The sequence below is a fragment of the Podarcis gaigeae genome (genome assembly GCF_964106915.1).
Source record: "Podarcis gaigeae genome assembly, chromosome: Z".
Taxonomy (NCBI): Eukaryota; Metazoa; Chordata; class Lepidosauria; order Squamata; family Lacertidae; genus Podarcis; species Podarcis gaigeae.
Window position 1 is genome coordinate 29,606,083 of NC_139691.1, and position 26,965 is coordinate 29,633,047.

Here is a 26,965-nt window from a genome sequence, read left to right on the forward strand (position 1 = left end):
TGTGGTGTGTTTTGTTTTTGCTAGGTGCTGTGGGTTAAACCACAGAGCCTAGGACTTGCCGATCAGAAGGTCGGCGGTTCGAATCCCTGCAACGGGGTGAGCTCCCGTTGCTTGGTCCCTGCTCCTGCCAACCTAGCAGTTCGAAAGCATGCCAGTGCAAGTAGATAAATAGGTACCGCTCTGGCGGGAAGGTAAACGGTGTTTCCGTGCGCTGCTCTGGTTCTCCAGAAGCGGCTTAGTCATGCTGGCCACATGACCCGGAAGCTGTACGCCAGCTCCCTCAGCCAATAAAGCGAGATGAGCGCCGCAACCCCAGAGTCGGCCACGACTGGACCTAATGGTCAGGGGTCCCTTTACCTTTACCCAAGCATCAGCACTCAGGCCTGAACATCAGAAACAGAAGAGATGATGGTACTCATGAATGAAGAGTTTCTATGCTATGAGAATGCAGGTGTTGCAAAAACGAAAAGAAAAAGGAAGTCTAAGAAGACATTGCTGACGTGAAATGGAGTTCTTGTACAGCGTTCAAGAAATGTACCCAATAATCTGCTACCTTGGGTTGCTGCAAAACTACCAAGATTGCCTCCTGTGTCCCACCCAAAAAGCAGCAGCCATTATAGTGAACATCTTTATGAAATCTGCAGCTTTAGCTCACCTAAGGGAATAGTGCTGGCTTCTTCTCCTCCCTCTACCCCCCCTCTTGTGATGGGTGTATTCATCTTCAAAGCACCTTACATATAAGTGGGGAGCCTCAGAAGCAGATCAGGAACAATTCAAAGACTTTTGCATGGCACAGGAGGGGGTCCCCCTTCAAAGTCACCCACTTGCATCTTACCAGAAAAAGAGCACAATTCAAAAACCCCAAAGGTCATCACACCACACTGGAGTGTGCGGTCTGATTTTCAGGTGACTCCAACTAAAAATAATGGATAGACTGGTGGCCAAGACCTCTAGGCTATGTTCTTCCTCTTGCTCACACAGACAGTCTCTCACACACACATGCCCAGAGATCTATACTTGGTAGAAGAAAAGCTATTAAAACTGGAGGCACAATGGCCCTGAGGCAATGTTCCTTCACAGTTGCACCGCCACCTTAGATAATCTTTTCACCATAAAGACCAGGAAGCTGGAGTGCCATCATCCCAGAAAGCTGAAATGGCTTCTTTTTGAGTGTACCAGGATGCAGAATTCACTCATTCCTTTACATATTTGTATAATATTTTTCTACAAAAATATGTCAAAAGCAGTTCACAACTATGATTCCGCAAAACTGGTAATTTTGGTTTCTTTCACTTTCCATCTTTCCAATCTTAAGTTCAGTTTTCCATATTTATACTTCAGTTTATGATTATTTTTTACTTCTTTGTGAATATTCAGCAGCATTTAGTGCAAGTATCTCCTTGTTTTTATGTGATTCCCCCTATTATGCACATCTTTGCAAAGCAATTTCTCCTAGTATGTCATTTTTATTAATATATGCCTTGTTAAGCATACTCTAATATAAACATTTTTGTAAAGATTACTTGGCTGGCTACCTGCACTGCAAAATTCAGAGAAGCAAAAATGTTGAAATTTTAGCTTGTGCATTGTTTCAGAAAGGGTGGATTAGATAGAACTGAACTGAAATTCTCCCCCATCCCTACTTACGAAACATAAAATGAACAACAAATATAATAACCTCTCCAATACATATTTGGAACAATTATAGATAATGTCATTATATAAATGCAAAAAGAGAACAACAAATCCATGTAATGTATAAGGTGATACAAATAAACTAATCTAATTTAACAGCTTGAAACTAAATAGGATAGTGAATAATGCTTAGCACTGTTTCTGCAAATACAGTGATTAGTACTACCTCAAGAAATGCCTTCTCTCACTTTTATGGAACTGTCCTGGAGCTTAGATGGGCTTCAGAGGACTTGCCCATAGTCCCATCATAGTTACTGATGGTTTGATGTGCAGCTGAGTGCGAGAGCGCATACCTTGTATAAAAAGGTCCCAGGTTCAATCCCCAGCACCTCCAATTAGGGCTGGGAAAGATTCCTGCCTGAAACTATGGACAGCCACTGGCATTCATTGTAGGCAATACTATACCTATGCATCAGCACGTGCATATTTCATTTAAAAAGCAAAAACCTGTGTCCTTTTTTATCCTCACTCTTTTTTGTGTGTGGCGGGGTGTTCAGGTGAGCCACAGTTAAATGCCACACTGGTACATTTGCCAGAGTTTCTTGAAAAATCTTGAAAAATCAAAACAATAATCTTTTATATATTTATTCCATGGATCAATAGAGGGAAACCTTTGGCCCTTCAGATGTTACTGAACTACAGCTCCCATGAGCCTTAGCAAGCATGGCCAAAGGCAAGAGATGATGGAAGTTGTAATTCAGGAACATCTGGGGGGAGCAAAGGTTCCCCACTCTTCCTATGGTTTCCTTCCACCTTGTGGTGTCAAGTTGAATTGAAGCCTCCCATGTACCTGGTGAACTCCCCTTTCCTTCCAGTCTGTCTGTGGCCACAAAAGTGGGATTTATTAAGCATGTTGTTAGACATCTATAGCTTTGGGCCACATGTTGTAGGGACACATCCAGCAGTATAACAGCAATAGCAGACCAGCAGCCAAACTCTAAGGCTAGCTTCCTAATTTTGTTGGTAATTGCGATGCATGTTGCATATTAGAGCTGTGCAATGGATTAAGCCAAATCCTGAAACAAATCAGACTGATTTGAGGGAATCTGGGCTTCAGCCAAGTCGGGCGGTAGCAATCTGGGGTTGTCAGGACAGGGAGTTAGATGAGAAAGCTGAAGGCAGGAATCTGCCTTGACAGCGTGTTTCCCACGGGGAATGTGCTGAAGAAACAGACTCCAGCAGGATTGAATCTCCCAGTCACCAACCAGTTGCTGGAGTGGGGAAGAAGCTACAGCATCTCCTTCCCATTTCCAACAGTATCCTTAATTGGTGTAAATAATAATAATAAAAGAATTATCCAGCACCACACCAGAGACCACCTCCACCAGCATAATCAGGATGGTGGGTGGGCAGTGGGATGGACAGTATAAGAAGTTCCCTGTTCTGTCTTAGCCTCCCAAAATGAGCCAAGGCACCCTGAGGATCATGTAGTCCAACCCCCTGCAATGCAGGAATATCCCATACAGGGATCAAACCTGCAAGCTTGGCATTATAAGCACCATGCTCTAACCAACTGAGCTATCCAGGCATGGATAAATTCTCATTTAATCAAGATTTACAATTTCTGCAGAGAGAAAAATAAGTAAAAATAGTAGTAAAAATAGTAAATATTGTAAATATGGATTGAATAGGGAGGGGGCAAAATAAAGAGCAGGATTTTAATACAGGTGACATTGTGTGGACACTGTACAAAACAGACATGCTTGAGCAGCGCTGAGTCCACAATCATCTGCCATCTAGAAGTGCCCAGAGAGATACCGGCTGGAGTCAGACTGTTTTTTTTTTTTAAGATAAGGCCTTTTGGTTGAGAGAAACTTCCCTTCCTATGGTGTGCACATTTATTTATTTTGTCTCACTGTCATCTCCAATCAAATAGCTTTGCAGGCTTGGGAAACAGCACAAAAAGGTCTTGACCACCAGGTGAAAGCAGGGTGACAGTTGTACACATGCAAAAACAGTGATCCTTCTTCCAAAGGATCCAAAGGTGTGGTGTTTGAAATGAGCTGAGATGCATTTAAAAGGGGATTAGACAAACTTGTGGACAAAAAGACTATCAATGGCTCGTCAATAGTCTATCTGCAACCTCCAGGTTCAGAGGCTACATGCCTTTTGAGTCTCAGTTGCTAGGATCCAACAGAGGGAAAGAGCTGTTGCCTTCAAGCTCTGATTGTGGGTCTCTGAGGGAGCAGTTGGTTGACCACTTGGAGGAACAGGATGCTGGACTAAATGGACTATCGCAGCAGTAGGGAACCTTTTTAATCCTAAGGGCCGCATCTAGAACTGGCCCACTTCTGACAGGTGGGTGGGACCACCCAACTCTCAATTACTTGACATCAAAGGATTCAAATGTCAAAGTGGGAACAGGCAGAAGCTTCTATCCAACCTTAGCACTGTAATCTACTGTCAAAGAAAAGGCAGAGGTTTATATTTGATCTTAGCAATGTGGTATCACAGCCTGCTTTTTAAAAAACAAAGAGAGAGAGGCATTTTCTTGATCTTATCGCTGTGGTGCTTAGTGCCAGGGGATGCCCATTCTATTTTGCCATCTGTGGCAAAATGGGAATGTGTCACCTCCTGGCCACCTCCAACTATGCTCCACCCCTGTCTGTTGCACCACTGACATCACTGCAATGCCCCCTCAAAACTCAATGAAGGGGACCATTCTACAAGACCTAGGTGCTTATTTTCTCTGCAGGGGTGGTGATTGGCTTCTCCCTTTTGCCAAGTCTCCCTTTTGCCAAAACTCAGCAAGACAAGGTGTTCTGCTGGCAGCAGAAGCCACTGGTCAAGTAGGTCACTGCCTCCTGTGTTTCTGACACCTGAGGCAGCTGCTTTGCCCCACCTCATGGGTCGGCTGGCTCTGCATACTGCCAAGATCAAGAGTAAAGAGACTGACTACATGGTGCCTGTGTGGGATGCAGGTGGCGCTGTAATATAAACCACTGAGCCTTGGGCTTGCCGATCAGAAGGTCAGCAGTTCGAATCCCCATGACGGGGTGAGCTCCCGTTGCTCAGTCCCAGCTCCTGCCAACCTAGCAGTTTGAAAGCATGTCAAAAGTTTAAGTAGATAAATAGGTACCGCTCCAGCGGGAAGGTAAATGGCATTTCTGTGCACTGCTCTGGTTCGCCAGAAGTGGCTTAGTCATGCTGGCCACATGACCTGGAAAAACTGTCTGCGGACAAACATTAGCCAGTAAAGCGAGATGAGCACCGCAACCCCAGAGTCGTTCGTGACTGGATTTAACTGTCAGGGGTCCTTTACCTTGACCTTTTTACATAGTACTTAGATGAGAGATAACATATCTCCATGCTTAATGTCATATAGCATCAGGTGACTGCCAGGAGAGTGTCATTTGCCCCAACATGAGTGTTGGAATTCTGCCTGGGTCAGAGGAATGTGCCACAGCATAGGCACTGGCAGATATTCCTTGGCGACCACCCCGCTGCTACTCCCGGCAGATAAGCAGGCGAGGTCTCGGCGATTCTTCCCAGATGTGTGAGAAGAACACACCATTCCTTCTCTCTCCCCTTTGGTGTCCCCCAGGGAGGGGAAAGAAGCAGACAGAAATCTATTTACATTCTTTGTTTCTGTCTCTTACATCAATACAGAGAAACATGTCTGCACTCAACAGCAGTAAGAATAAACTCCACCCATGTACTTCCAGTACGGGTCATATGACACACACACTGAGCTAACATCCGGTGCTCAGTACAGAATGGACTGCCCCTTTGTTCCCATGGCAACAGTCACAAACATCCTGTCTGGCTTTCCAGCCACAAGCAGCTGACTGAGCTGCTAGAGCCTTTGCTTGCTGCTGCATTGGTGCTTTATGATAACAATGAGTTCCCCATCCCTGCACAATTGGCTTAATTCAGGAGGGCTTTTCTTTGGGGAGGGAAACTTATGGTCTGTCTCCTGACAGAGTTTGAAGTTTGGAAGGTGGCTCTGAGAAACCAGTCTGAAGGGACTCCAGTATATATAATTGCCTTTATAGGGAGTTGAAGGAAGGACATACTGTATTTTTCGCTCTATAAGATGCACTTTTCCCCCTCCAAAAATTAAGGGGAAATGTGGGTGCATCTTATGGAGCGCATGCAGGCTCCATGGCTTCAGCGATAGCAACACGAAGCCTCCGAAGCGCAGTGGGAGCACTCCCGCTGTCCTCCGGAGGCTTCAGGTTCCTTTCACTAAAGCCAGGAGAGCAAGAGGGATCCCTCTTGCTCTCCTGGCTTTGCTTCGCTGGAGAGGTGCTGCACAGCTTTCCCTCTCTGCACAGCACCCCTTCAGTGAAGCGGGAGGAGAAATGGAAGGGGCTCCGCTTCTCCTGCCGCTCCGCTGAAGGGGCGCTGCACAGAGAGGGAGAGAATTTTTTTTTCTTGTTCTCCCCCTCTAAAACAAGGTGCGTCCTATGGTCTGGTGTGTCCTACAGAAAATACGGTAAGTCTCTAAGACTCTGTCCTCAAGCGGCATTGAGGGTCAACAGGAGGTAACATAGGTCATGTAGTTTGGCACTGCATTCCTGATTGTGTGTGTGTGTGTGAAGCAGATAAGTTGAGAAGAATCAGGACAACTACAAACAGAGGGAGCTTTAACCCTTTGCCCCTGCTGCACTTCTGATCAGAATCCTAATGCCCTGGTTCCAAAGAGAACATTCTTCCTATTGTGAAAATCAAATTTGGAGGGGATTCTAATAGCGACTGTGGGTGGCAAACGGTTTACTTATTTTAAAGCATTTGCCAATTGCTTAATATTCAAATATCTTAGTGTTTCTGCTCCTTGTCCTCCGTGCCGCTGTCCTAATCTGGCTCAGGGCCCTGATATTTGCTTAACATAAATCAGCTGCACCAAACTAAAGTCACGGGCATCTGACCCAGTGAAGTTGGAGAGCTATGGACAGAGTGCAAAGTGCAATGATAGAGAACGTGCTTCACATGCAAAAGGTTCACCAGATTCAGTCCTAGGCCTCTCTGGTAAAAATGATCACATACTGAGTGATGTGGAGGGAAACACTTTCTGGGCCCCTGCCAGCCAGAGCACATTATGGGTGCATTCAGATGTAAGGATTACTGCGTTAGTTTTCCTGCTTATAATGCTAGTACTTCTGTCCCATTTTCTCATGTTCCTTTTACAATGCCATTACATGTTGCATCATGGAACTGTTGCTTTTCTTTTGATATACTGCCATGCCATGCTACACTTTAAATGGCAGGAAAGAAATGTATATGCTGGGATACCACTCCACATGAAATTGCAATGCAAAACTCCCACAGTTTTCTAGGCTAACTGGGTTTACAAATGGTGTTTTGCTTTGTGTTTTTTTCCTGGAACTGAGTAACACAGAAATGAGCACCAGATTCTGCCAGTTTTCAAGAAGTGGCTTTCATATTGTGTGAAAGATTACATAAAATGTGGAGATTATCAGATAAGGAAATGTCAGGGAAATGGAATAAAGTGCTGTCTGGATGCAGTCCATATCAGTCAACTGAACTAGTGACCTAAATTCAGTATAAAGCAACTATATTCCCTGCGCTCTGAAACTTGGGGAGCCCAAATCCATTCACCGTCACCTCTGACCACCTCCAAATACTGCTCAGTACAGGACTGCTCAGTACAGAAATACGGGGGAAGTATGCTCCTTACAACCTTGCTCAGATACACACTGTGCTGCCTAAATATCTTTTTTGGATTTTATTAAACCTCTTGCCGCTACAAGGGATATTGCACCCGATGGCGAGATTTCAATCCATATTTCATTCCTGCTTCTGTCTCACTGCTTCCCACTGCCTTGCTAAGCCCCTGCCCTGCAACCCTTCCACAGCCTGCTCAGAGGGAGTGATCCGTTTATACCCCATATGGTTCTTGGGTTGTGAAGCAACATTAAAAAAAGCACAAATGAAGAGCCTGGCTTGCTGTTTCCCTCCCCACTGTGTGCAATGAAGCCAGAAAGCTGCTCCTACTCTGTAAAACTACGGTCTTGCAAATTACCTCGAGGTACCTGAATCAACAATCCAAATGCGTCCATGGGAGCTATTTTCTCCTCCTTTACATTGTCTGTTTAGAGCAGTTACTTTCCCCCTGCTGTGTCCTTTTAACAAGAACATCACATTTTTATTTTTATTTTTCATATTTTTTGGAGGGAGGGAATTGTTTTTGCTCCTATACAGTAACACTGAACTCTTGAGTGCGGGGGATGAGGCAAGAGACCTTTGCCACAAATGTGTGTGCACACGCATATATATATATATATATATATATACTCATTACAATTTTCTCCCACACTTTCTCCCAGGAAGCACAGGGTAATACCAGGGATTGGGAAGGGATTTGCAGAAGTCCAAGGAGACCACATACTGGAAACTGCAGGGTGTGAACAGCTGGGTCACCAGGGTTTGGGGTTTTTTAAGGCAGGGTGGGAACAGCTGTTAACTGATCCTTGGGCTGCATCATAAGTACTTTAATTTTATCCCCACCCTTTATATTTCCATGCATGGGCATCCTTAGTATGAATCTGCCTTATTCTGAATTTGTATTTTGACTGCTGAAAAGAGTGTAGGCTATTTGTTTATGTTTATGTTGTTTTGTTTTGTTTGTTTGGCATTTTTCACCAGTTTGAAGTAAAACACCTTAAGCGTGTGTGGAAAGGCGGTGAATAAATAAATAAACGTAAAGTAATATAGGGGCAAGAGGCAAGGACACATTCCCCCTCCCCCCGCTCCTGCATGAAGCATAATTGCTATATCCCCAGCTTTCATTTACAAAAAGAAAGAGTAAGTTTCTAGCATATGCAGAACCTGAGATTGTGAGGTTAGCCGCTAGGACTGTTAAAATGGAAGAGTGGTTAAAAGAAAAAACATGGACTACAATCTTGGGAACGGGGAAACCCTTTTCAGCCTGAGGGACACATTCCCATCTGGACAACCATCCCAAGGGTGAGTGGTGGGTGAGGGCAGAGGCAAAACTGGGTGAAGCAACATGTAAATGTTACATTTGTACAGTATGCTAGTTTCTACGCACTCCTACCTATTCTCCATCCTGATGTGCAGGAGGCATTGTTGCAGTTCAAAGACACATTTCAGCCAGGCTGAAACACCTGAGGAGGCTTGCGAGCAAAGCTGATGGCCTAAGGAGAGAGTTTGTGGAAGGGTTCCAAGGGCCGGGCAGAAAGGCCGAGAGGGCCACATTCATTCACCCATCCTCCAAGTGGTACAATACAACCTTAGCCCAAACCTGGCTATTACCCTGAGAATACTGGCCCAGATTCATCTAGGAACTGGCAGTCTGGTGCTAGCTCTGAAAATCAGTGGGACCTTTTGGGAGTACCTGTCAAATAACCTGAAAACTCTCAGAGTGCAAGGAGGCCGAGTTCTCGAAAGGAAGGCTCAAAGGGCTGGGGTGCTGTCTTTCCAGCAGAGGACCTCCCACCACACACCCCCCCCCCCTAGTTTAGAGAAAGAAGGTAGCAGATTGTAGAAGGCTCCAGCAAAGGGGATAATTGCTGGTAACTGGGGAAACGTTATATCACAGAAAAGGCTGGGCTGAACCCTTTTTATAAGTGTATAATCCTTTCTAGCTGAATCCTTCTTACAAGTGTAGAATTTCTTACATGAATTCAAATATGCCACAGACTCCAGCACACACTCCTGCATTCTGAAATGGTACATCTTCAGGAAGGCCATGTCACATGATTTTCCTGTACATACAGCTTATCTATGGAAATCTAGTCTATGGATATCACTGCTAAACTACAAACATGGACCAATACTATCCCAATTACACTTGGGTTGCTTTTTTTTTAACGCTTAGATTTGACTTCTGTGTGGTGCAAATTGTAGTGATTGTCAATAGAGGGAGCCCTTTGAAAAATCTCAATCTCTACATTTAAGACCCCTGTTTGGTGACCCTGTAAAACAAAAAGATTGGCATTCTCACTGCTATAATACGTTCATTTCTCCTTCAAGAAGCTGTGTTTGAAGAACTGTTTGGTTGTTGTTTTTTCAAATTTTAGTACAAATTTGCCTGATCTGTAACTCCTAGTCTAACATGTAGATCAAAATGCAAGTATCATTTGGATTTTTGCACGTCCCTGAATTTTGCCATGCGATTTGTGGCTCTACAAAAATTGGACCAGAATGCATATAAAAATTTGCATTTTAAAGTAATGTATAAAGTAATTGCATAAGTGTACTTTGAAAGAAAAAACATTTGAAAACATGTGTTGGAATGAAAAACACATTTTGAAATACGATTTTTTTCATGCACTTTTTTTTTACAGATTAATGCAGAAATAGGAAGGAATGGGTTTATGAATGAAGGCATGCTAGACTGGAAATTGACTAATCTGTCCATTCCTAACCCTCATCAGAGAACAGAAGATTGGCACATCATGTCATCCATGAAATGACAGAAGGAAAATACAGTTTTTGCGGACAGTGAGATGCTAGTGATTGATTTACTATGCACCCAGGGAATATAAGTGGGGCAATCGTCATCTTACTGATGAGGCCGATATGAATGATTCTAATCATCAGCTTCTACCTGTTATGAACAATTCTCATCACAACCTCTGACTTTTACTGGTAGACCTAAACCAATGCACATCTCTGCCTCATGAAAATAGCTTTGCTCTTTGAAATCAAAGGCATCTCTTAAGGAGTTATCCACTGATTCTGCAAGAAATTTGAACATATCCAAGGAAATGCTTCACTGAGTTGCTTCTTTTGAAATTACACACGTTTCCCCTGAATCATTCTTCTAATTTTTAAAGACATTTTGACACACTTGTTTTGTTGTTTTACAGGTGTAATTTAAAAGAGTGGAGTGGTTGAAAGATAGCAGATTTAAGAAGTTATCTGCAACAGATCCAACAACCACTGCATATTATATTCTCAAATATGAGAAATCAGCCATTTCTAACACTCAATTTTAAGACTAGGACCAGTGCAGACTTTGTTGCTTTAACACTAAGTCAGGTCCCTCTACACACATGTTTTACTTAACCTACAACCTCAGGAACAATTCTGAAGATCTCAAAAGCTCTGTTGAAATTTTGTGGCATTCTTAATTCTAATAAAGGGGCTGCTATCCTGTGGATTTGGCGTGGATTTGGAGTTCCCTTTCTTTGTATTCCTTGCCCTACTGTACACACATTGGGTTGGAACCTGCAATGTAAACTTAAATAAGCTGACAGAAGGAAAGTCTTCTGTTTGCTCACACATCAGCCATCTGCACATATGCCCCCAAACAAAACTTCATTGGGATGCTCAGGAGGCCCTCCTGGACCATGTAGGATGGCCTGTGAGGAGCTGCTGAGGTAGGGGAGGATCACCCAAAATTCAGCAGACTTCCCCCTGCTGCACCAGCCCCTTGTGCATACTCCATCATTATTCAGCAGTGTTTTCAACAGGTGAGATATGTTTTAGGAGAGGTTTGTGGCAGGTGGGAAGAGGGGTTGAGAAATTATCCATCCATGAACTCCTTTAAGCTCACTTATCTTAAGATACATGTCCTGGGGAAGCCCAGCAGTGTCCAGAAGTGCTTTTTTACCAGTTTCAGCTGGTACATGTGCCTTCCTGGAGGGGGTTGACCTTGCCTCAGTGATCCCTGATCTAATCATATCCAGACTAGACTACTGCAAAAAGCTGTATGTGAGTCAGGTGGGTGGTCATGAGAATGAGGTCCTTTTTTGTCGTGACTCTGCACTTATGAAATTCCCTCCCACCAAGCCTGTACCATGTTATTATGCTGAAGGGTTTTAGAATGCTTTGAAGACTCCGATGGAGTGAGCCAGAGCTCTTCCCAGTTCTTCCAATGAGGCAGCTTAATGGAAAGGCTTTCCCAACCCTACTTAGAGGTGTCATCCGTAGCAGTCAGTGAGGTGGGGCAGATGGGGCACAATTACTCTCCCAACATTCCAATGCAGCTGGTCACTGGTGTTTACCAAAGGGAGTGGGGAGACACAAAGGGAAGGGAGCTTTGGTGTGGTTGACTCCACCACAACATGATGCACTGAGCTCCCCACACCTTTCCTTCCCTGTATCTTTCTGCATAAGGGCCAGTGACCCATTGTTTTGAGAAGCTGGGGGAGCAATGAGACCTTCACTTCAGGTGGATCACTCCAGCTCCCCAATTTCTCTTTTTTTTTTGTGGCTGGGAGGGGTGTGAAAAAAGCAGTCTTGCATCCAATACATGTTAAGTCCTATGTATTTCAATGAAATGCATGGGCTGCTTTGTATTAAGCAACACCACATGCTGGGATTGACATGTGCTAGTCCCAAGTATTTTAGATAATTGCTTCTGAAGTTGCTGAAAAGTCAGCAGGAAACCTAAATACCTTTTGTCCTGAGAGAGGGAGAGATGACTCCAATTGCTCACATATTGGTATCATCAGTGCTGAGAGGAACAACGTCTAGCAACTAGAATAAGCTGTTTGCCAAAGCTGGCCTCAAGTTTCTAAAAACAAATGCACTCATCACTCGCTCATTTAAACTACTCTGGCATAACCACTGAGAAAGGCAGAAAGAGGGCTCTCCCCCCCCCCCCGTCATCAGGCTTCTCATTCTGAAACATTGTTTCCTGTCTGGTGGTCTCTTGCACATCATACCATTGGAACCCCACAAGAGTTCCAGAGTTTAAACAAATTTGCCCATGGAAGCCCATCTCTCTCTCTCTTTCTCTGCTCTGTAAATGCTGCTGCTTTTGATGACGCAGAAAGGTGCAAATCAGAGCCAGAGCCAATTGGAAGGGAAAATACTGCAAGGAGTGTCTGGTTTTATAGGGTCTTTATTTCTTATTAAGATGGTGTATATACCACCCTTTCCACAAACCACAGTTTACAGGATAATCAAATAAAAGCACAGAAAGTAACCCAGTCCTCAAAAACAACAGCTTGTACCAATCATTAAATAGCAATTATTATTAATAGGAGCAGCCAGTAGTCCATTTGTAGAATCAGGTCTCTCCACCTCTAAACATTTGCTGAAACTATAAAGAGATGGACAAGATACACCTCAGAAGGGAGGGAGTTCCACATTTTAAGAGCCGCAACTGAAAAGGCCCTTCCATTGCACAGAACTTTGAATTTTGTACCATTGTTTCTTCTAAAGAATTCTTCTTTAGAATTTAGAGGTTGTTATGGGTTGTTTTCAGTGGACAACATGCTTATAAATTCCTGGACATACAAGCTACTTTTTATCACCCTGAATTAATATTTAGGTTTTATTTTTAAATGCCCCTTCAAGTTAAATTTTTAAAATTGGCATTAAATGTTTGGTTTGGTGTTTTGGTGTTTTGTTTTTTTTGAATCCTTGCCATGTTTTGGTACGACAGCCAAAATTTCATTTGACATCTCAGCTGCAGTTTTGTCTCAATGTCCTTTGGCTAGCCATAGCCCCTACCTCACAGAGTTTTCTGAGGATAAGAAAGGGGAAGGAAACTCTCTGTATACATCATCTTGAGGTTCTTGGGAAAAGAGCAAATGCATATTGGAAATAAAAAAAAAGATGGCAAGTACCTGCAATGGAGCCACCTCCATTGTGTCATGGTGCTCTCTCTCAGCTTAATAATAATGATGATGCGTGAGATCCAATGTAGCATCAGCACAAGAACTGGAGTAGGCTGGTATTGTTGCTCAAGCTATTTTAATTGTGCAAGCAGAAAAATAGGTGCAGGTCTCGTAAAAGTAGAAAAAATATACGGTACAATAGGTCAATACTGCAACACTTTTGTCACTCCAAGCCACGTAGTGGACTTGCTATATTAGGAAAGGGGTTCCCACTGGCAGAATGATTATTGCATTTGGAGTCTGCCACAATCACATCTTAATAATAATAATAATAATAATAATAATAATAATAATAATACAAAATGTATATCTCAATTGATTGTCATAAGCCCTCTAAGCAATTTACAACCAACACTGGAAGCATAAATAAAAGAAGGTCAAAAACAGATATTTAGAAAGATTAAAAAGATAATTAAAAACACATGTTCCTCATGTGTAATATTCCACTCGTCTACTAAAAGTAGCCAGAGTGGCATATGATATAATAATAAAACCATATAATATCATCCAGAAAAATGCAGTTTGCAGCATATACATTTACTTCACAGGGCTGCTGTGAGGATAAAAATGTAAACAACCCCATGCTCATTGTCCTCAACTCATTGGAGAAAGAGAAAGAAAATGTGAAAAATACGTGAATGCTCTTCAGAAGTACTTCTGACCAGGGCAAATAACCTGCCCTGTCTTCTCATCTACACTGGGCATGTTGTTTTTACTTAGTCCAATATGGTATTCATTTGTGATGCTCATCACAACAAACTTCCAAGCGTTGAAGTGAGCTCCACCTGAACTCGAAAATACACTTTCAGCATCCTTATATGTTTTATATTTGTTCTTGCTGACAAACCTGGGTGGAATAAGGGCATTCACGTGTAACCGGGAAAGAGAATCACATTTTCAATATACAAAAGACCATTCCACTTTGTGGACAAAATACCGTAATAGTCATTCTAGGAAAGGGGGCAAAAGTTTGGAGTTATATATAGCTGTAATTCCTGCCCAGGACTTTCTGGATGCATGACCCCAGGGGTTACAAAAAGGCAGTAAAATCAGCCGAGGAGAAACACCTGTGTTAGGACGTAAGACGATGGAAGCAGCCAGTTTGGAATGCCTGGCTGGCTGGTTGCACCATTGGGCCAACGATTGGTTGCCAAGCAACCCAGCATCCTTTATTGAACAGCAAACTTCCTTGGGCTTTCCTTGCCTGTTCCTCAGAGCTAGTTACCTAGTAAGGAGAAAAAGAAATCATTACTTTGCTAATGTTCTTCCTACACGCACTGTCTATCCTTTCACCATTCAAGAGGCCAGGTTGTGGCTCTGCAATATATACCAGCTTAAACCAAGAAATGAATGAAGCTTTTTGCATCAGATAAATTCCAAAAGCCACACTTGAGCAATACTGTTATTATGCCCCCATCCAAATGGCATAAGATAGTGAGCAAATTTCTGAGTTTCCCAGAATTCTTCATCAGGCTCAAAGTTAAGAAATGGGAGGGGAAGAAGGGGAAACTGGCTGGATGCTGAGCCTCAAAGACTGTCTTAAGGCATAGTCATAAGTAGGAGGAAACCAGACTTAACCATATTAGGTTCAATTGTATACTGTGCAGGTTGCACTTAAGATGGAACACACAATGACTGGCTCCTCAATTTTGAGCTGTTGGTTTTCATATTTCTGAAAGCTGTTGTGCAGCATAAAGCCTTCATAGCATTTTGGCTAATCCAGTTAGGTCTGCTATCCTATACAAACACAGGCCCCATCTGTGCTATACATTTAACATAGTACCATACCACTTCAACAGTCATAGCTTCCTCAAAGTATACAGAGAATCAAAAGCAGCCAGCAAAGTGGCAGCAACATTCAGCAAGCAGACACCTCTTGGGTCTCTGCTGCCCAAGGCAGCTGCCTCACCTCACCTCATGGACTGGGAACTGTAATTTGTTAAGAATGCTATGAGTTGTTAGAAGACCTCCCTCATTGCTCCTTCAATGGGGATTTTTAAGCAGAGGTTGGATGGCCACCTATCATGGATGCTTTAGCTCAGATTCCCTCATTGCAGGAGGCTGGGCTGGATGACCCTTCCAGCTCTTAACAATATAATTATGTGCTCCAGTCCCCTTTACCAATATACGAACAAATGTAGAACTACATTTGTCGGGATCTGCAACCCTGTAAAGTTTTAGATGCTCATACGCAGTGTGGAGAGAAAAGCAAGCTATATTAAAACAGGGTCATAAAATAAAAAGCTGACCAAAATCCTCCAAAGGAAGCAACTACCATAGAAATAGTTATCCAAATAAAATGGTTCATATCTTATAATGGAATCACATGTGCTATTTTTTTCTCATAGTATGGAAAATGTCCCATATGAAGCAGCCTTCAGTAAATAGACAAAAATAAAGGGGAGATCATTTTCTCTGAAATTTCCCAAAGGGAAGCAAAGTGTAGCAATAAATATTAAATTTCATCTTTTTTTCTTGTTTCCTTTTCTTCCCCCTCTTTCTTTTCTTAATTCATGATAAACAGGACTGTTGAAAGAGCAAATTATTTCTTTGCTAAGGCAAGAAAACTCATGTCAGATATATAAGATTAGACAAAATCACCATATCAGTTACAGCAGTAAACCATTTGTCAGATGACTGGTGGGGTTTTTGGGGTGTTTTTTTATTAGTGTTTCATTTTTTGCATGACCCTTCAGACGGCCTGATCCTAATCAAGCACTTTCACCCTTCGAATACAAGCCCCACACTGTGCGTAAAAAACAAACCATTTTTGTTGATTTTTAAACATACATGAAAATAAGATACACTGGTGAACGGTGAAGTATAGGATAGGATACAGTAAAGAATTCTGTAGAATTGGATAGGGTGCAAATTAAGGGCAACCAAAATGATAAGGGAATTGGAGTAGCTTCTCTACAACTAGGACAGGAGAGAATTCAAATCCAGTTTGCATTCAAAGGCAAAGCTACCAATTTCTGAAACTATATGCTAACTGGAACACAGCCATCCTATAAAATTCCCACTTCCTACTTACTTGGAAGCTGAGGAATAGCATTAGGATAAGGGTCTCCATGTCACATTACTTTGGCGAGAAGGACACCGTATGTCTCTTTAAAGCAAATTCTGACTTGATGGAACTTTGCTGCACAATGCCTGACCTGATGGAGCGTCAGCTTCTGTGTTAATATTTAAAACCTTATTGCTCAGACTCATTTTCAGCCACTTTGCAGTAGCATAGTAAATATGAATTGGACTGTGACCTGGGAACTCCATGAAATCATCATCCAAAGTGTTATACTGTGTGCTGACATCTGCACATACCCGCCTTTTTCTGGGCCAGTTTGATTGTCTTCCAGCAGGGCTGCGCACAAACCCCCAGATTTGCCCCATGGCTCTGAGCTGAGTCCCCCCATCACGCCAACCCACCCTGCACCAACCAGGGGGGTCACCCACCACACCTCAGAACTAGTTCCAAATTAATTTGGGGTGGGGCTAATGTTTAATTAGGGAGGATCCTAATTAAACATGTGTGTCTCCTTCCCTAGAGGAGGGGGCGGGTCAATTCTGCAGGGTGCTTCTTCACAAGAGGCTTCTCTGAGGGAAAGAACCATGCCGTGTGTGCGCTCACACAAGTAACATGCATGCCAATCACATACATGAACATAAATGAACCCAGTGTTCAAGTTACAGGGCCCCGACTCCCTTACTTAGGATTCTAAATCCTTAGCTATTGTATTAGAATCCTTGGGGATTATAATGTGACTATAATGAAGGTTAATCAGAGGGTCCACCTTATGGGTTTAATTCCCCCCATCATCTGAGCTATAGTATGCATTGCAAGCAATAAAGCACATAGGTGATTAAATGGATGAAGTAGATGGATTGGGTCCCTTTGCCTCACTCACATACTCATACCCACAGGCACCCACTAGTTGGCTTGTGGAGGGGTTGGGGAATAGAGTAAGAATCATGCACACGAACATACACACACAGACATGGATGTACACACACAAGCAAAAGACCCTTGCATGAAACCAGAAGACTTCCCCTTTTAAAGCAAAGAATACACTGGGGATAGATTAAATAAGGCCTACAACAGAGGGAAGTGAGTTCTGCACTGCAAAGCCTCCCGCAGTCGAGACTTGATAGCCTGCTGACTTCAGACGAAATATGCTAGCCTTTCACAGTTGGCATTGTGCAAGAGCAGATCAAGTCTCAATTCAGCACTCAACTGCATTCTGAACATAGAGCAGCAGCCTTTATCCAAAACATAAGAATATGACCAAAAAATAGCTTGCACCAGTTCAGTGGCAGTGAATCCTATAAACATGGCCAGCACTAGAGACTGGTACCCTTGAGCAGTTCCTCAGAAAGACCCACCATTAATACCTACCTAGGGTTCCCCATTGCACTTTTTTTCTGGTGCACTGATCAGAGACACAGGTGCCTGAGTGTAGCTGCCTTTTTAATTTCCCACAATGTACTGCATCCAGGGGCATTCTGTAATAGCAACTAGACCCCAAAGCTTAATGCTCTTTCGAACACTGATCACCAGGACTCACCAGTGGAGGAGGAGGAGATACACCAGAGGGCTCATTGCCTAGGGTCCCCTCACACCTGGAACCCACCCTGCCTATTAGGGATGAGACCATCTTGCAGGAGGGCTGGGAACCCTTCACAACTGTTTATATTGATATCGTTTCAGCATGCCAAATTTGCTAAACTAGCTGCTCCATGGTAGAGAAGAAGTAGTCCACATAGAATGTGCTGTTACAATTGTTATAATGTTGTTCTACTCTGCAACAGCCAGCCAGACGGACGGACGGACGGATGGACGGACTGACGGACTGACTGACTGACTGGAAAAATGCAAATATCCTTTGTGCAAGTGCAACAAGCTGAAAAACGAGCCACAACAGTCCCCCAAATTGCTACTGGGAAGCAGCAGCTGTAACCAAGGATGCCCTGGGTCCAATTTGTTTCTTCCATGTGGCTGTATCCCTGGGGAAGCTCAGGCTGATCAGTGTGGAAGATTCAGCCCAGAATTGGTTAGTGAAAGGCAAAGAAGACACAGGAATGGCAGGAGCTGCCTCATATCAGGTCAGACTATTTTGGGGACAATATGTCTCCAGGACTATAGACAGAAGTCTTTCATAAGCAACTACTACATGGTGCTTTTTGAAGTTAGAGAAACCAAGAACTGGATCTAGGATCTTCTACATGCAATGCATCTTTGTTATTACAGAGTGACTGTTCATCTTTTGCCTCACCTGCAACACCCAGTTGTCACCATCTGCACCCGTATCTCCAAGTTGGAGCTGGGATATCATTCTCTTTATTTCTGAAGTTCAGGCAGTGAGTGCTGTCGCTTATGGAGCCAAAATATCAGCAGTGTTGGAGGAGAGGAGGGGGCTTGAGGTTTGCTCTCAAGTCACAGAATTCTGACTGATAGTGGGCATGGTGGGAAAGTGAATGGCATGGAGTGACTATGGATGGGATATAATGGTGAGTCTGCCTAATCCTCACTTTCTGAAACAATATGAAAAATGAAACACAAACATCCTGTAAAATTCCCGCTTCTCCAAATTTTGCAATGCAGCTTTTCAGCAAAGTAGTATGAACAAAAAGGCACATGCTAGGGTAAAGTGTGCATAAAAATGCATGGGCTGGTGAAAATGACATACAAGAATGCATTCCATTAAGGAACATTGCTCTGCAAAAAATGTGTATATTAGGCAAAATTGCTTACAGGTGTGTATATTATTATTAGGATAAATTTGCAGTAAAAGACTGATGAACTTTCACAGGCTTAAAAGAAAGAGCTGTACTTAAGACTGGGAAAATGAGGAAACTGAGAGAAATGTACAAGTCTACCCATCGCTAAGTAACTGAGGTGCTGAAGAGGGAGCACTCCACATGCTTCAAGGACCCATGAAGGACCCTCTTGTGGCATTATAACAGTCAGGGTTTTGCCATGTGCAGCAGCCAACTACATGGCAAGGGTTCATTGAACATGATGGTATCACACCACTCATCTGCTTCAACAAGGTGTTACCAGGGGGTGCAGGGATGAAAAGCTGATTGGTGACAGCAGACTGGTCACTTATTAACTAGTTTTATCCTTAATTAGAAGATCAGAACTTTCCTACTGACCCAGACCAAAGTTCTATCAAGTCTAGCATCCTGTTTCTCCTTGCCTCTGGGAAGCCTGCAAGCAGGACATGAAGGCAATAGCCCACTATTCAGTGGCCTACTGCCTCTGAAACTGGAGGTTCCATTCAATTATTGTGGCTTCATTACCATGGATACCATGAGTCAGCTATTTAGCACAATCCATATCTAACTATATCTATACAGCTACATAAAAGGTAAAGGGACCGCTGACCAATAGGTCCAGTCGTGGCCGACTCTGGGGTTGCGATGCTCATCTTGCTTTATTGGCTGAGGGAGCCGGCATACAGCTTCCGGGTCATGTGGCCAGCATGACTAAGCCACTTCTGGTGAACCAGAGCAGCGCACAGAAATGCCATTTACCTTCTCGCTGGAGTGGTACCTATTTATCTACTTGCACTTTGACATGCTTTCGAACTGTTAGGTTAGCAGGAGCAGGGAGCGAGCAACGGGAGCTCACCCCGTCACGGGGATTCAAACCGCTGACCTTCTGATCAGCAAGTCCTAGGCTCTGTGGTTTAACCCACAGCTCCACCTGTGTCCCTATGCAGCTACAAAGAAGCTTACAATCTAAGTTTTGATAGTGGGAAAGAGAACTGAAAGAGGGGTCAGGAGACACAGAAGAAAGAACAGAATCATAAAACTTGAAGGGGCCTTGTAACTCATATAGTGCAAGCCCTCTGCTTAATGCAGGATTTGCAGTGGAGAAGGCAGCTTCGGCATCCCCAGCGAATGGCCCTGCAACCTTTGCTCTACCTCCAGTGGTAGAGCTCATACTCACATTGGGCATTGAAGAACATATTTAAAGCACATGGCTTTTCCCAAGAAATTCTGAGAACCAGGGCCAGTGCGTCAAATTTTGCTGCTTGAGGCGAAATGGGAAGTGCTGCTCCACCCTGCTGCTGCTGCCACACCACCCAGCTCACCCTGCAGCCACCACTGCTGGAGGCAGCAAGGCACCAAGGGGACACCAGCATGAGGGCTTCCGCCACCTGATGCTGCTGCTGCTTCACTCCACCTCATGGGTGGGCCAGGACAGCTGGGAACTGCAGCTTACCCCTCACAGAGCTACAATTGCCAGCACCCTTAAATTAAATACATGTCCCAGGATTCTTTAGGGGAGACATATTATTTACATTGTGCTTTTCAATATGGATGTAACCAAAGAAAGGAGGGAATGGCCATCAAGGAGCATTCACACATGCTGAATTTTTGCTATGGTTGGGAGTGGAGGCTGCCATTTATACTCGTATTATTCTGCTTGTGCGCTCTCTCTCTATTTTAAATGCATGCATGCACGCACACATGCGCGAGCACGCACACAAACACACACACACACACACAGAGGATCTGTGCAAAGCTGTTAAGAATTACACTGCTGATGGGGGAAACAGTAATCCCTGCTTGCTTTGATGTTCAGGGAGGGGGAGCAGAGAGACAAAGCAAAGAGAGACAGAGCACAGATGATGTTCATGTTACTAAGACTTTATTACACTTAATAAAACACACTACAGCGCGTTCACTAGTATACTATGAAGTCTTCATAAATCACATTGCCTGCTCGACATGTGTCAAAATAAAGTCGCATAATACAAAACAGGAGAAAATATTCCCTGTCCTGTGTATTTGTTCACTTGTGTCATTGGCCTATGGTAGATGACTCGTCTGATCGTTACTGCAAGCCAGAAAGATTCCTGGTTGCTAAATATACCTGTTTATATTCATTAGTGGTGTGGAATCTGTAATCCTGCAGATGTTGCTGAACTCCAGTTCCCATCATTTCTAGACAGCATGGCCAATAGTCAGGGGTGGTGGGAGCTGCAGTCCAGCAATATCTGGAGAGCAACAGATTATATATTATTATTATTATTATTAATCACACATTGTAAGCAGATGGGAATGGGAGGGGGAATCCATAGGGTATAGTCAAGGGGTGGAAGGCTGTGTGCTACAGAGACTTGGAAGGCACTGCTTGTCAGCTGGTAAAGGGCAGCTGAATCAGTATCAAAAGCAAGGATGTGCCTGAGGTAGGGCCAGGGCCAGCTCAAGACATTTTGCTGCCTGAGGCAAAGGATAAGACAGCACCCTCTCCCAAAGGAAGACATAGAAGCTGATTGGAATGGCAATGGAATCTTACTCCAATACTGGTGAAAGGCCAGTGTATTCCACTGCACTGGAGGGCAGCAGGCTAGTGTATAGGGTACAGCACACAGCACATGGCACTCACAACTGTGTTCCTTCCCCGAACCTCACCATCTGCCACCTGAGGCAGCTGCCTCACTCTAGAGCTGGCCCTGGGTAGGAGTATTGGGCAACACTCTGTGCTCAAAGTTTATAGGGGGGCAGAGGGGAAGCTGGGGCCTCTTACTTTCTGTGGTGATTCCCCTCCTAGATACGATTTTAAAAGGCTACTAGGAGTATGATTTGGCTGCAATTTGGAGTAGTCAGAGGGCGGGGTTTGTGTGTATCATTAAGCCCCCTCCTCTCCCCGATAATCTGAGCACTCTAAAGGGATAGGTGGGGGCTTCTGCTGTTCACACAAAGGGATGCAGAGAGGTAAGAAGGTCTGACCTTCCCATATTGATTCAGAGCAACCAATTGAATCTTTGGCTCATATCAATGTGTTGCACTCTCTTGCCAGTGCATCTCTGCAATGCATTGAGCCAAAATCCAGCACATCCTCAGCAAGCCTTGTTTTTTCTGGGTTTTTTTAAAAATACCCCTTTGAAAAGGACACACTTCCCTTCTCTCCTGCACCCCCCCCCAGCAAACATTTGCAGTATTTCTGCCCCTCCCCAAAAAGTATTTCACTGAGGTTCCAGCGCCATGGCATGCTTTATGGGAGCCCTGCAAAGAGAACTCCCGTCAGCTGCTTAGCCCAACAGCATAAATTTGATCTCGCAATTAGTATTCAGCTCAGCATCCTGGATAGAAACCAATGTTGCAGCCAAGAGGTGGTTTAAAACACATAAATCATAGATCAATGACAGAACTCTAAGCACTGGATAGATTACAAAAGTAAGCTTTAGTTAAAAATAGATTAACCATTTCCCTCCAGGAATTCCTTCTGCCAAAAAAGAAAAGAGAAAAAAAAACCCCCCTATATATTAAACAAATAAAATTGCATGTTATCCAAGGATTTCCCCCCATACTAATATATGCATATAGTAGATTAATTGCCTTTTTCCTTGACATTTAACATTCTGGTTAAAGAAATGTTGTATCATGCTATTTGAGTGGAAAATAATACACAGCACAGAAAGCAAAAGAGAAAGAAAAAAAGAAAGAAATAACTAAAAATATAGCATGAGCCAACAATAGCAGCAGCTTTGGAACAATTGCTGCAGAAAATCAGGCTATTTCTGATGCATTTGGTTTTGGTTTGAATTGTTCAAATAGGCTCCTGAGGTCAAAAAAGGCTGAGGCGCAGCTACAATTGAGCTCGTCCAATTGTATATTTCTTTTAAGTCTTGTTGGAAGAAGAGGTAGTAAATCTATTTCAGGAGACATAAGGAACTTTATTATACCAGTTCAGACTATTGGTCCTTCTAGCTCAGAATTATCTACATGTCAGGTAGCAGCTCTTTGGAGTTTTAGATGAACCTTTTCCTACCTCATCTAGAGCCAATGCTAGGAATTGAACCTGAGACCTTCTGCTTGCAAACTGTGCATGGTCACTCAGCTGTGGTCCTTTCCCTGATGTAGGGTGAACATATGAAGCTGCCTTATACTGAGTTAGATTGTTCTTCTATCTAGTTCAGTGTTGCCTACACTGACTAGCAGTGACTCTCCATGTTTTCAGATGGGGGCCCTTCCCAGAGCTACCTGGAGGTACCAAAGATTGAACTCGAGATGTTCAGCATAAAGAATATGCACTCCACCACTGACCTACCACTTAAAGCGGCAGATGCACTTACATGACAGAATGCACTTTCCAAATAAATGCCTTGTGTATAGAAAACTGGCATGGCAGGAAGAAATGTTGTCACCTAGCTTTCTCCCAGAGTTGATAGCAGTTTTGGGGGTGGGTGAGAGAAAGAGTGTGTGGATTGGGGGAGAGGTGGTGCTAAAAAGAGTGTATGGATTGGGCAGGGTAGGTGGGGGAAAGAGTGTGGGGATCAGGTGTGGGATGAGAGAAAGAATGCATGGATCGGGAGGATGGGTGGTGGTAAAAAGAGCACACAGGTCAGGCAGGGGGTGGGATAAAGAGCATGTGTTGTAAGGGGGTGGGGGCAGAAAGACTGCATGGACGTCCCGCTTCCCTGTCCCAAAAAGTTGGGCGGTATGGTGTTCTAGACAGCCTCACATTGTAAGCCCTATCAGAGGTATGAAGGCCTAGCACTAGAATGGTCAGTGCACAGTGGTACTTCAGGTTAAGTACTTAATTCATTCCGGAGGTCCGTACTTAACCTGAAACTGTTCTTAACCTGAAGCACCACTTTAGCTAATGGGGCCTCCTGCTGCCGCCGCGCCGCCGGAGTACGATTTCTGTTCTCATCCTGAAGCAAAGTTCTTAACCTGAAGCACTATTTCTGGGTTAGCAGAGTCTGTAACCTGAAGCGTATGTAACCTGAAGTGTATGTAACCTGAGATACCACTGTATAAGCAAGAATACACACTACTCAGCCACCTCTTATTTTCAGGTAAGAAAGAGCAAGAGACCAACCCCACCCCTCAGTTATTTTGAACTAATGCAGATTATGAAGGAAACTGAGTTCTTTGTCCTTCCCCCACAAAAAGCCTCCAGACCGATTTGTCTGCAATTTGGCAGGCTTCCTCCATACCTTCCAACATTTCTCTGATGAAAATAGGGACGACCTAAGGAAAAGTGGGACATTCTGGGATTAAATCAGAAACTGGGGCAGCTTCTGTAAATCCAGGACTGTCCCAGGAAAATAAAGACACTTGGAGGGTCTGTTACTCTGTGCCTGTAAATTTCATTGACCAAAAGCAGAGGTAGAGTATTGCCATGTTTACATTATCCATTATAGTGATTGGGCAACCTGGAGCTTCACAGAATGTATTGGAGAACAAATTATGGACCAAAGTAGAGAAAGAGCACAGGGTGGCTAAGAAGCATCAAAATTTTAAAGATTGCACAGGTGCAAATACAAAGCAATCTTGGGGGCAATGTACACCCCTAATACAAATTGGAAGATATGTCAATTTCTCACTTATAATTAGAAATCAGCTTTTATAGCATATTCTATATCTCTTTATAAAAAAAAAACACCCAACCTGTGAATATTTTTCATGTACTCCTTAGAACAGAACAGCCTTTTGACTAAAAGAAATGATTTAAACTCAACATTGACAGACAGACACCCTGGAATGTATATGTTTTTCTTTTAGAATTCTAGACAACCAAAACAACATCAAATGATAAAAGGAGACAGAATTCATATATAAAAGCTTTTCACCCAAGACGTTTCTCTCTCATTAAATACGTACTGCAATATTTTATTGGTTCAAGAAGAATGATCAAATAAAAAAGGTGGGGTGGGGGGAGAGAGACCAAACTTCTCCATGTTGGATTTCCCAAATTTTGATCAAACAAGCAGGACTGAATTTTGAAAGTTATTACTGCATGAGACTATGACTGTCTACTGTTAGTTTAACTAAATTAAAGATCATGTTGTGTAAATCCTGAAATAAAATAATCATCACCAAACACCCATGTTTACTTCGGATATTTTAACATCCTGTAAGTAATGAAAAGGTGGTTGTGGTAAGGAATGTTGTGTTGTGAAGTCAACTGAGCCCTTTTCCTAGATCTCTGGCATGGTGAAGAATGTTCTAAATTCATAAGAAGAGTGTGGAAAGTAAGGTAAAGGTAAAGGGACCCCTGACCATCAGGTCCAGTTGTGGCCGACTCGCTTTTTTGGCCGAGGGAGCCGGCGTACAGCTTCCGGGTCATGTGGCCAGCATGACTAAGCCGCTTCTGGCGAAACCAGAGCAGCGCATGGAAACGCCATTTACCTTCCCGCTGGAGCGGTACCTATTTATCTATATGCACTTTGACGTGCTTTCGAACTGCTAGGTTGGCAGGAGCAGGGAGCGAGCAATGGGAGCTCACCCCGTCGCGGGGATTCAAACCGCTGACCTTCTGATTGGAAAGTGGTTTAACCCAGGGTGCCACCCACTTCCCAGTGTGGAAAGTAGATTGTTTTAAAGCAGGGGTGAGGTACAAGGGTGGAGGGGCTCACTGTGTTTATACTCCAAAAGGTCTTTCTTCTCCCATAGCCACAGCCTTGGATTCCAGCATTAATCAGGCATGTCTCCCTCTCACAGTCTTCAGCCTGCTGCCTGCTTCTAGCTCACACACAAAACTCAGGGTTCCCCCTGGCACAGAGCCACTTCCTTTGTTATCCTAACAACCCATACTTAGAAGGCCATTAGCTTGCCGAGGACCTGGCATGGCTATTCCAACCATTGAATCCTTGCTGGATCCAGGAGTTAGAAAGGGCTCAGGCATGCAGCCTAAACACACACACCCAACTCACAAAAAAAACCCCATTATAATAGCATTTTAAAATATAGGAGAATTTGATCCTGTAAGGTGCCACTGAAGATTGGATCCATGAGAGAATCTGATCCTGCATATTGCCGCTTACAAAGGAGCAGCAACTGGCACTGTGCAAGACTGGATCCTCCAGCTTAACTGCTGTTTAGTAGGAGGATCCAAACCTGCATGGCACTGCTCTTTCGTGAGTGGATGCCCTGCATGCAAGGGAAATCTCTTATGAAGCAACAGCATGCACAGATTCAGATCCTCCAGCCGTTAAGTTGGAGATTCTGATGCTATGTAGCGCTGCTTTGGGGAAGGAGGACAGGAAATGCGTCTCCCTACCTTCTCCCATGGGACATGGGTGGTGCTGTTGTGGGTTAAACCACAGAACCTAGGACTTACTGATCAGAAGGTTGGCGGTTCGAATCCCTGCAACGGGGTGAGCTCCCGTTGCTCGGTCCCTGCTCCTGCCAACCTAGCAGTTCTAAAGCATGCGAAGTACAAGTAGATAAATAGGTACCGCTCTGGTGGGAAGGTAAACGGTGTTTCCGTGCACTGCTCTGGTTCACCGGAAGCGGCTTAGTCATGCTGGACACATGACCAGGAAGCTGTATGCCGGCTCCCTCGGCCAATAAAGCGAGATGAGCTCCACAACCCCAGAGTCAGCCACAACTGGACCTGATGGTCAGGGGTCCCTTTACCTTTACCTTATCCCACAAACATGCAGCCACCCAGAAACTTTTCACAGCTTCTCCATTCTTCTTGCTCATGCCTACCTCTTCTTCCTGCCTAACGCTCTCCCCCCGACAGCCCTGTATGTCTCTGGGCTGCTCAACCCAACCTATAGTGATCTGGGGCTCTCTCAACCCAAGTCGAATAATGCCCAGATCCCTCTGAAAAGGTCTTATCTGGCCTGGATTCAGGCCCTTGTCAAATCTACTATACAGCTCTACTCACTTCCATAACACTTTGAAAGATAGGAGGCCCCAGGGATGCAGCAGGAAAGGGATATGAATCCTTAAAGTTGTTA

General features: G+C 43.9%; 1 long non-coding RNA gene across 1 annotated transcript in view; it reads right to left on the reverse strand.

Annotated features, from left to right (window-relative positions):
• Window positions 1–12,481: 12,481 nt before the first annotated feature.
• Window positions 12,482–26,965, reverse strand: part of LOC310836813 — a 99,916-nt gene continuing 85,432 nt past the window's right edge. Inside the window, exon 4 of the long non-coding RNA XR_014560217.1 lies at window positions 12,482–14,481. This is a non-coding gene — a long non-coding RNA (uncharacterized lncRNA). The remainder of the gene's footprint in view (window positions 14,482–26,965) is intronic.